Raw genomic sequence first — 11,749 nt, 5'->3', positions numbered from 1 at the left:
TTAAAATAGTCTGACCTGCTCTCCAAAGGTGAGTCAGTGCTTTAGCCACCTCTTTTTTTAATCCGATATTACCTCATGGCCCCTATAAAAGGGGTTCTGGTTTGCAGAATTAAGTGTTCACATTTTAAGAAGTAATGGTTCTTTCAAAAAACACCATTTCAAAGGAGTTTGCCTTGTCGCTGCCCTAACATCTGCATGATCATTATGCACTGCACTTATGTTATGCTTGCTTACAGGCTGGTCACATCTTGAAAAGAGCTTCAAAGGCACAGGGTTTCCAGGAGTTAAGAATCATTTGTAGTAATCATTGCTATTAAGCTGTAGCAATAATATGAATCACGGTGATCAATTCATTAAAAGTAAAGGACATGCTCCCCTGAGTTAAAAATTGCTGCTTGGGTATATGAAAAGAAAGACAACAGTGAAAATTTTCACATTGGCGAGGAAAGAATCAAAATTCACCCCTTCTTGCCTGTCTGTGCCACCTTGTGCAGAGGAATGGGAGGATCCGAATGCACAGCACAGGGGGGTGCTAGAGTCAGCGTTTGTTCTCCACTGCAGGTGTGGGTGCTGCTCATGCCTCACTGATCTGCCTCAGCTTTTCTTGAGGCACCAGGACTGTTTCTTGGTCAAAGTCAATTGGCACATGCAATGTGGAGAAACCTGTTACAAATACAGCACTCAACCCCAAGGAGTTCCTTGTTCAGAAATAAGTAATGAGAGAAAAGCAGTGCTGCAATCTACATTGATGGCGTAATACTTTCTTATATTGAGTTTTCAGCTGTAGGTCAGACACGTGCGTTATTAATTTCAACTTTGTTTTCATGCATAAACCCCTAAATTTCAAGATGCTGAGTCGCTACATAATGGCTGTTCATGCAGTAACAGATATGGGCAGAAAATATTTCATACTAATGCTTTTGATGTGTGACCCCAACACACTGAGTGTAAGCACGGCAGCAATGGCTTGCTTTTCTTAATTGCCTGTCAGGGGCCCCATAAAAGCAGTCCATAGATTCAACAATCAAAAGTAAACAATTTTCAAAAAATACTCAATACTGAGTCATAGACATATAGATACGTAAATATGTAGATAGATACAGATACATAGATACAGATTTATAGATATGATGAATCTGATTTTGGCAAAATTCAGAAGTGTTTTTCCTAGGCTGAACAGAGACTGGTGATGCTCCACTTCAGACTGCCTTTACACCTTTATAACTTCGACGGGTTCTGACCAGGGCACAGCATTTTCCATTTCTCTCCACATCAATTGGCAAAACAGCCAAACTGAAAAAGCAGTTTTCCAGAGGCTATCAAATGAGAGACAACTGCTGCAGGTCCCTTTCCCCTGGTTGCCAAAGTTAGCCTATTGCTTTCAAGAGCAGCACATTAAATGTAAATGGACTCTTTACCTTTGACAGCAAGAAGCCTCTACTCTCTCAGTTGGCCTCAGTCTCCTCCTCCTTCTTCTGCGTTCTTGTCCTGTGTCTTGTTCTTGGGAGTTTCCAAGTTTACTCCTTCACTTGTGGAGATGGCTGAGATTTGGTGATACGCAGGTGTCAAATGGGCATCTGCCAGTTACAGAATAGGTTTTGAGGCAAACAGAAAATTTTGTAGCTGCAGTAAACAGGAAAAAGAAGTGAGAGGGCTTACAAACACATTCTGTGAAACAAAAACCAAACACTGCTCTTTTTGAAGATGGTAAAGGTAGCACATGGACAGGTGTTCTTTTAATGTGTTTACTAAACCCCCCTTTTTCACAGCCACCCCAGATTTAAGTGAAAAATTTAAAAGTTCGGATGTCTCCATCACAGAAAACACCCTAATAAATTTTCAACTTTTTACAGCAGCTGACATATAATTTCTGAGTTACGTTATATTAGATTTTCATTTCCTTCAGCTGATATCAACTTGTATACTGCAGTCTAGTTATGTCCCTCCCTATTAAGTAATGTATTAACTTTCTGAGCAAAATAAGGACTCACACCTACTGATACCTCTTTACAATCATTTTTAAGCAGCTTTTATTCAAGTGGAGATATTTCAGGATTTCTTTGCTACTTTGGGTTTTTTTAAAGTCTATTTTAGTGCATTTATGGTACACGGTCAAGGAAAAAAATTGAAACAAGAATAGGCTTGAATTTTTTTATCTTATTCAATAGTTTTAAATTATTTTTGTTTTGTGTAATACTGTAAACTGTGATGCTTTATAAGTCAGCCAAATTATATGCTTTTCATTCATTACTCTCAACAAGCACCGTTCCTGTTTTATAGGAGCACAGAGAATGCAAGGGATTTGTCCAAGAGCCCCAAATAAATGTGTGGCATGTGGATCTAAAGCATGACTGTTATTAAAATTACAACCCTGTTCTTTGGTAGCAGCTATCAGCTCCAATTTGAAGTAGCTTTCGAGCTTGGTGGCTGTTGCCTAAATGGATGGTGAAAGACAGTCCCAAGGAAGAGAAGAGCTAAATACTTCAGATAGACCAAAAAAAAAAAAAAAAAAAAAAAAAAAAAAAATGAGATAATGGGCTGGGGAAAAGAAGTAACCTAGTGAAAGACCTGGCACTAGTGTAGTAGCACAGTCAGAAACAAAAGACCTGTCCCTTGAGGTATTTAAAATGCTACCAAGACCTGTCCCTTGAGGTATTTAAAACACTACCAATGACCACAGCATCACCCTGCTTCTAAATACTCGGTCTTATTACATAAAAGACACCAGCTCCTCTTCTTTTGGTTGGGGTGTTTTTTTCAGAATTAACTTTTGAACATTTTTGTAATAGAACTTTATTCTGTCTATATATATTAATTATCTCATTAGTATGTCAATAGTACATCCTGTTACAGACATACAGTACCACATAATGTAACTCCATTCTATTATATTTTTTCATTTAGAAGTCAATAAGGTCAACTTTCATTATTTCTTCTTATGAACAAAACATCAATCTATTAAAGATTCCTGCTTTTCCATTGGATGCTTTTTGCATTAGTTTGTCTGATAAGTTATTAACACATATAACAAAAATTTAAACAATAGTTTGACATGAAACCTGTAAAATAATGAAACAGATCTGCATTTTAAAACATTTATACATACTATAAAATGAAAAAAATCTTATATTTTTTCTTATTTTCTGTTACACATTCTGATTTTGCAAGAAGATTTCCGTTCATTAATTTTATTTTTTTTTTAATTGAGAAATTTTCCAGCTGGTTGGGTTTTTTTTTCAGCAGAATTCCAGCCACAATTCTGCACACCCAGGCAAAGTGAGGCATGAAGCTGGAAGGATGTGACAGGGAAACATCAGAGGAAGTGCTGTTGTGTGAAAAGCTGGAGCAAGCAAGAAGATGCAGAGGATCTTAAAGGCAAGGAAAAGAGCTTGAATTCAAGTGAAAAAAAGATAAGACACAAGTAAGCAGGCTTGACAACTGCTGTGGTTGGAAGACAGCTGGCTGCTGTACTTTAGGCAGACTAGAGAGGACTGCACTTTGCATATGGGTAACAGCCTGGTAATAAGGAGAGGGAGGAAAAAACTGTGGTCGTATCAGTGTTTTGGAAGGAAACAGCAGAATTACAGTCTCTGATGTAACATTTCCAGGAGCAGCTTTGCTGTGGCTTGAGAAGTGATATACACATTCAAGTCCCTAGATCTGCCTGTCTTTCAGAAAGGTTTACGTGCCTGCACCACTTCCGGGGTAGTCAGTGTTCCTGACACATAGCTGTCACCTGAGCTTTTCTCAACAGAGGAAGAAAATTCATTAAAGGCAAGAAAGGATGTGATTTGTTGAAGGCAGTGAAAGGAAGGGAGCAGATGGGTTTAGGAGATGACAAATATGGCTTTGGAAAGGTGCTGTCCCTGGGTGTATGTGGGTGTGACAGGAGGGGAGGCCCACAGCACAGGGGTGGATTGTAGGAACTGTTGCCTGAAAGAGCAATAATTACAATGAGGAAACCTAATGGAAGATGCCTGGACTGGGGGACAGGGAAGAACCGGAGGCAGCTTTTATTCTTTTCTCCATGTGGACCCCTAGTTGATCTCCTACAGGTAATTGGAGAAGAGCATGGGCAGTCAGAGCACTGCTGGGCTGGAGTGTGATAAGAGAGAAGTAACCACTGGTGTGTTCACAGATGTGGGGTGATGGAAGCTCTAGGTATGCTAAATTTCCATTGAAAGCTCAGAGGAAGGTATCTGGCAGGAGGAGGATGGGCGATACGCATTCTGGATTTTCTCCACCACCAGCTACGATCCAGGCTGTGGTGACCTGTATCCTTCCTGACACTTTTTCAGTCTGTGAGTAGCATTCACCTTGTCCTGAGTTACACAAGGGCCGTGCAGGCAAACAAGGATTTTCTACTGAGCCAACAAACAGCACTTTGAAGTTCATGTGAGGAAGATAACAAAGTAGAAAATGTGGTAAACCAGCAAGAGGTGGTAAAAAAAAGAACACAGAAGTTAAAGGTCACCAGCACTCAGAAGTGCTGAAGTGGAAGGAGGTGCAGAGGGGCTGTGAGGTGGCAGGAGCAGTGCAAGAGAGCTGGGCTCAGCCTGGTAAAGCAAAGTCATGGAAGGGATACTTTTGCCACATACAGACAATGCAGTGAGGAAATGGCCAGGGGAAAGGGAGGATTGTCTCACCTTACAGAAAGCACAGGCATATGAAAACAATATTTACAGGTTGTCCCTTGGGCTGAAGGGAGCTTGCCAGTGTGGCGCTGGGGCTGTGGAGCACCCTTCCTGCAGGAGGAGAGCAAGCCAGCGGGTATAAAGTGGTCCTTGGTTAAGTGTACAAAGGGGACACCTGATCCAGGAGCTCTCGTAGCTGGGGACAGGATGGCAGGCACGGGGCACTCTCCCAGGGCCTCAGCGGTGCTCCCAAGGTGCTGGGTGGGAGCCAGGGGGCAGGGAGGTCTCAGATCTGTTTGCTAAGAACCCATCCAGAATCCACCCTAGAGCTCCCTTCAGCAGCCCTGGCTGCTACCTTGCAGTGTCCCTGTGGTTGAGTTTTAGCTGGACTGATACCAGGGCTAGTTGTGTCTCTCCAAACTCTTGTGAGCTTTCCTGTGAGAAAGAAATGCCTTACAGCAAAACAGAGGCAATTGATTTGGTATCTCCAGTGCTCCAGCCTATGGCCAATTTGGAATTGGGTGCAGGAGCTGTGCCACACACCACATTATGCACCCAGTCAGGGCTGTGGGCGGCAGGAGAGAAGAGCCATGTGGCATCACCACCTTGGTAAAAATGCCGGTGCACAGGCACCTCAGTCACCGCTCAGGTTAAAAAACACAGGGAAAATGTCACTGTCGGAGGAGCCTTCTGGTTTGTCTTTTATGTTTTGATGGTGCTTGTTAGGGTCAGCCTGCAGTGGCCACAGTGGCCCCAGGCAGCTGGTGGGTGCAGGGGAGTCTCCACAAAACTCTGCACTATGCCATTCATTCACACTTCCCCTTTAGCTGCTGCCATCGCTACCACAGTGGTTCTTGTATTTACCTTTGAAGTTAGTTTCTGCTTTTACCTTCTGTCAGTAAAATTGCTTCAGGGGGGAAGAAACACATGCAACACTTCGTATAGCTGAAGACACTGTCAGCCTAAAAGTGACCAGCACATCAGAGTAACGCAGACTTCTACTCCCCTGAACTCCTTGAAGCCCCAAGGTCAGGGGAGTGATACTCCACTGAAGCCCCATGTTAAACAGAAAGGCTGTGGCAAATGCCACAACCAAAACGAATCTTGCTGTGAGGGAAACAACATGGCCACATCTGCAGCTTCTACAGCTAGACATATTCACTTGCACCGAAGAACCACCCATGCATGCTAGCTCAGCCTCTGACATTAGTCACAGAGGGTTTTCTTACCCCGTGCCACCACTGCAGCTCCTCAGCCTGGGGGCGAGGGCCAGCTTAGCTGCTGCAAAACTGCCTGCTCTTGTAGAAACCTCTCCTTCCTCCTACAGATGGTTTAGATGAATTGAGTTTGAACACAGAAAGGAAACTGTGGCTGCAACAGAAGACACCATCAGCAACTTGCTTCAGCCTCAGGAACACCAGCTGTGAGCCCTAGTATGGCCCTGGCTGTTTGGTAAGGTGGATGGGAGGCACCTTTCTGACAGCACAGGCTCCAATGTTGCTGCAGCAGCCATTAGGAAAAGACGGGGGGGGGGGGGGGGGGGGGGGGGAAGCAGAGTAAAATACCCTACCTGGCAGAGTATTTCCCAAGAAAAGACAAAGCATTTCTTGGATCTGCTCGCTATCATAGCAGCTGGCTGGAAAGTGGAGGACAAGTTTGCCTCGATGCCATGCCCTGCTTCCACCCATCTCAAAGCAATGGTAAACAACTGAGTCAGGTGCTCTTATCTGAGAAGAGCACTTTCCTCTGCCTTTGCTCAACAGCAAAATAAGAGCAGCTTCTTCATCAAAAAGAGGCCTTTCCCTTCCAAATCAGCTCTCACTTCACATTTCAGAGGGCTTACTTCACCAGAGGAAACAGAACTGGGATTAACTGCAGTAGGGAGCATGCAATCTTCAGACAGGCTGGATTGCTCAGCTAAAATGGCTTGTAAAATACCAGCAGTCGTCACTGTTGATGGGAAGAACAATGATGACAGCTTGGCTTTGCAGAAGAAGGTAGAGGCAGGAGGTCACAGTGAGCATGGCCTCTGCAGCATGGGAGCAGTGTGTCAGGTAGCACTTTGATGAACCTCCCACCCTGAATTCCTCCTGGCCATCTCTGTCTCAGCAGCCCTCTTCCAAATGCCTCTGCTTCCTGCATGGACCAGAAGGTCTCTTCCCTGGCTGTAGTACCCTCAGCAAATCCCTTGCACCCCTCTCCCACAGGGCAGCAGGGACGGGTAAGGGGGATACCGAGACCTGGGTGCCCAGGGCTGACGGTCACCCGGGGGACACAAGAGGAAATCCCACATAGGAGCTATCTTTTGAGAAATCCTTGCCTGTTTCAGTTAATGCCACAATGCTCGGCTCTATCAACATCAGCTGTCAACACACCATCTTAGTAGGACCACATCAATCAAAACTGTTTAATCAGACCATTGCCAGTGTAGAGGTACAAATGTGCCATATGGCAGAATGGTTCATTTCATTTTCTTAACGGGGATAACATATTTGTATGCTTGTGTACAAAGAGGTGGGTGAGATTTTGTAAGCAGGTGATATTTTGAGTAATCTGGTTTTTTGTCATCAAAAAAGTATATTTAGGTTGACTAAAATATCTCTGAAAGTGCCAGGTTGTTTGGGGAGGATTTCCCCCCTCCAAATTAGAGAAAAAGAAATGAAGTCACAATACTTTATTCTGAAAAGTTCCAGACAAGACGTGGCCATTTTTCATTTTTAAATGTGTCATTTTCAAATACCGCATTTTTTAACTAAATAACCTCTTCTTCTAACCTTTCTTTCTCAAAAACAGGCAGACTTCATATCTTCAACAAATTTCCAGTAGAATTAGGATGTGTCTGTTTTGCTGATAGCAGACAGATTTTTTTTATTTTCTTTTCAGCTTGGTCAAATATTGATACCCTCCACCAAAGTGGACTGGTATTACTGTAACAAAATGTTTGTGTATGTAGACATATACAAATGTGCATCCAAAAGACCTATTTGGTGTTGCTCTGTCTCTCCTGCAGCAGATGCTCAATGCGGAAAAAAATGCTGAGAGCTAGAGAGTCCTCCAAAAACTGTTGCTGAGTTTGTACAGTAGAAGCAGCTGGAGGTGCTTGGTGAGGCCTGGATCAGCTCACTCCACTCCATGCTCTGCTGTTCGCAGCTGGCACCAAAGCCACACAGATTATGGCTTTGACAGCTGTGGCCTTGCACAATCGCTTGGTCTCACTAAAGCAGAAAAATCAGTGTGTTGCAAAACTCCCAGCACAGTAACTAATTCATAACAATGTCAGCAGTGAGTGGGTTTTTCTCACTCATGTTTTACCACAGGGCACTTGTGGGATAGAAAGAAGTAAACAAATACATCTGGAGTCTTTGAGAACAAGAGTATTTTCCATCTGTCCCTTATCTGATGTTTTTTTCCTCACCCCAAAGCACTTAGGTTTTTAAGTCTTTACTGTCCCACACCTTCAGTACACCAGTGCATGGGCACCTCTCAGATTGCCATCTGACGTTGCTTTGCCTAAGGGTGGAGAAGAGAGAAAGATGCAAGAGAGAATGAGTTGGAATGGAGAAATCACAGGAAACTGGGCTGGATGGGACACTGGGAGATCATGTAGCCCATCCTCTGTCTTGAAGGCAGCAGCAGTGTCCCACTGTTATTCTTGCCATGCAGTTGTTCAGCCTGCTCCCACAGCCTCTGCATTCCCCTCAGCTTCTCCTTACAAACCATGCCAGTGCTTCTCCAGATTCATTCCTAGTAAATGTGACTTAATCTAAAACTGTTCTGGTATGATTTGAGTAGGTTATTTACATTATCCATGGAGGAACAATTGCTTTCTTCTAGCTGCATTAAAATTTTCTAAGACCATGTTTCCCTTCAATCTTAATAGGTCATGTTCCATCATCTTTTTCCTTTCAGGTCATGTTTTCTAAATTGTTCATCATAACCACTGTTCTCTTTTGGTGGCTGTCCAGTTTTCCTTAATCTTTTTTGCATTGCAGTGCCCAAACCTAGACATACAGCTCCAGCTGTGGCCTTAGCCCTGGCAAAGAAGACTGGAGGAGTCACCTGTCTTGGGGTAGTTGTCTTCTTTTGCAGTCACGCAGCACTGGTGACTCACGCTTCTCTGGTGCTGGATGACGGCCCCCAGATCCTTTTCCCCAGAAGTGCTGCCTTCCCCATCCTGTGTTTGTGGCCTTGGCTGACCCCGCCCACGTGCAGAAGTGGGCGCTTGTCCTTAATGAACCAAAGGCCATCACTCTCAGGCTTTTTAATCTGTCAAGGTCAAGTTGAGCAGCCACCCTGTCCACCAGTACTTTTGTACCCCCTCCCAAGGTCATATGGTGTATGTAAAAATAGTAAAAATGTGCACCAGCCCTTTAGCCAGAGCAGTAACGTGCACGCTGGCCTGTGCCGGGGCAGAGCACAGCCCTGGCTGCAGGACCCTTCTGGGCAGCAATTCTGTCCAGCCACAACTGCTCAGGAATTTTGACTGTCTGACCACTTGTGCACCCATGTTAAGGTTATTTGATGTGCTCAGAAAGCTTGCTAGCTCCAAGGTATAGGATACCTCCACTATGCCCGGCTTGCCCGATGCTGTAATTGAGGCCGATTTGACACAGCTGCTTCTTGACAAACCTGTACTGGCTCCAACTCTTTATATTCTTGCAGGCTGCTTATTTCTTCTAGTGCTTTCCAGCAACTTAGTTAGACTGACTCGCACAGGATTCCCTCTCTGGTGTAAATTGATGTTTCCCCACCAGATGATCAAAGCTACCTGTGCTGGCTGGCTGCCCAGTACTCACCACCTGAGCTGGGCACTGGCCATAGCGGCTTGGAGCAGAGGGCCACTGGAGCATATGCCCTGCCCCAGTAGTGCCCAGTCCCAGCTGCCCCAGTCTGCAGAGGGGTCAAATTCACCGCCCAGCCAGAGCACAGCTCTGCTCCCAGCGCCCGGCCAGGCAGCGCCAGCTGGAGACCACCAAAAAACCCAGCACACCTTACTGCCAGCACTCAGGGCTCACTGACCCTTCAGGTGTGAAGTCTGTGGGCTGCAGCACAGCAACCAGGCAGGATTGCTCCCACCGCAGCAATGCCACCTAACCCTGTACAGCACTTTTTGCCTCTGTGAATGCAGATGAACCACACGTGGCTGGCGCATGGGCCAGGGCACTGAGCTACTTGGCTAAAAGGCTAGAGTGGTCCCTGGCAGGGTTTGGGCTTGGCCCTGTCCTCACTCTCTGCCCCCTGGGAGCAGTGGCGCATGGTGCAGACTGCCAGACTTACTCCTGGGTGGCAAGCCTGGTGCCTGCCCGTGGCTGGGTGCCAGCAGTACCCCTCTGAGGGCTCACTGCCATGTTGTGTTGGCCACACCACTTCTGCCTCCTGGCTGGCCTTGGGTCATGCCAGCCTGGGGGCTGTGAGGAACTGGGGTGCTGCAGGGTAGGAAATTCCCTGTGTGGCCGTTGGCACCCATGTCTGCCTTGTGAGCACAGCTCAGCTCTCGCCACAGGAGCCTCCCCTGGAAGCAGCTCTGCACACTTGCCAGACTTTAAAAGGAAAAAATATTTTCAGCGTATGAAATCATGCTCTTAAAACAGGGAAGCCTGTGTGGTTTAAGACTGGAATGTGACTCAGGGACCCTGGATTCAAGCCTGCACCCTGCCACTGGCAGCAGGTCCCCTTAGAGTGGTCGTGTGCCTTTAGCAATGCCTCCCCAGGGCAGCTCTCAGCTTGAGACCATCACGCAGCAAAATCTGGGCAATGGTCTGGTCCTGATGGTGTTTCCCATCTAGACTGCAGTGGCTGTGATCTCAAAGCAGGCATCTGCACAGTGCTGTCGTGTCTTTCACATCTTCCCTCAGACCTCTACCCTCGCTAGATGTGTGAAGAGAGTCTTTCCTGGGGTGACACACACCTCCTGTGCTGCTGTGGTCTGAGAGAACATGCAAGGAGAGTTCATCAATGCCACTTATCAATCTTTATCTGAGCCACTGGTAAACAGGAACCTGTTGAACAGCTTTACGCTTTTTCTTGGGTTTTTAGGTTCTTTTGGTCTGGATTTTGTAGCTATTCTTTTTCACCTACTTCATCTCAGGAAACATTTTTCTGCCACCTCTTGCAGGAAATGTGCAAGATACAAAAAGTGTTGAAAACCTCATGGTTAGCTCAACCTGCTGTACGAGAGCTGGTGAGTCAAAGGGCTTGGCAAGGAGGGCAACAAAGGCAACACAATTGCGCTGGAAAAAGCTAGAAGCCCATGGGTCAAGCTCACAAGAGTGAAAGTAAGTCTAAAAGAATTTGGCCATGCAGAATACAGATGCTTACATACTTTTTGTGCTATGATTAGATGTTGCAACTCGGAGGCTTTTCACCAGTATCAGAAGAAGCTTTCAAATGTTTCTGATCAAGACAGCCAGGAGAGCTGCAGCACCAGGCTCTTGGGGAACTCATTTCTCGTTTTCAACCTTAAAGACCCACCAGGGAGCATGCTGTCCATACCAGGCACATCCACCATGCATGCCGCTGCAAACAAGTGCAGCCATGCTGAGGCCACATGCCAGAGCTTGTTGGGGAAGAGGGAAGGCCACTCATGCTCAGCACCTTAGCGTGGACCCAGCAAGTCATCCAGACACATCAGGAGCAAGCAGGACAGTTTGTCCTAGGATGTAGGCGGCAGTGCAGGTACAAAACCTGCAGGGATCAATCAATGCTGACCATCTTTATACTCTCTCCTGATCTTGCGTGGTGCTGCTTACAGGGAGACATGCCAAGGTTTGCCAGCAGTAATACTGGACAGAGTGAAGCCATAGGGAGCTGGGTGGTGGTGGTGGTGTGTGGAGAGCATGGAGGCAGGCATTCCTCCCAACACAGCCTGGGGCTGCAAGCCTGGCTTTGGATGCAGCACAGCAGAACTTGCACTGACAAGAGGGAGTCTGCTTTATGCATCAGCCCTTCTTACCCTCTCTTTGCCTTAGCAGCAAGGAGGATCCCTTAGGCTAGCCAGGGTAAAGCAGCTCGTGCTCCCACCACCTACACTGACCTCTCCTGTGGGCTGGCGATGGACAGGCACAGCTCAGTGAAGATAAGAAATACGAGTTCTGAAAAATACCAGATCCGGCAAG

At 46.0% G+C, this 11,749-nt stretch overlaps 1 protein-coding gene across 6 annotated transcripts in view; it reads right to left on the bottom strand.

The window, feature by feature from the left end:
- LOC308063810 (C-C chemokine receptor type 8-like) overlaps nucleotides 1-11,749 on the bottom strand; it is a 28,655-nt gene that overhangs the window by 2,742 nt on the left and 14,164 nt on the right. For 2 of the 6 annotated variants that reach the window (XM_080387293.1, XM_080387294.1), the window contains one exon: nucleotides 1,419-1,623. The gene's annotated coding sequence lies outside the window, so the exon portion shown is untranslated. Of the gene's footprint in view, nucleotides 1-1,418; nucleotides 1,624-5,498; nucleotides 6,162-11,749 lie in introns of those variants that run through there. The other 4 variants (XM_080387292.1, XM_080387290.1, XM_080387289.1 and 1 more) reach the window with 4 other exon arrangements.

The sequence above is a fragment of the Falco punctatus genome (assembly GCF_963210335.1).
Source record: "Falco punctatus genome assembly, chromosome: 4".
NCBI lineage: Eukaryota > Metazoa > Chordata > Aves > Falconiformes > Falconidae > Falco > Falco punctatus.
This window is presented reverse-complemented; position numbering and strand designations above follow the sequence as displayed.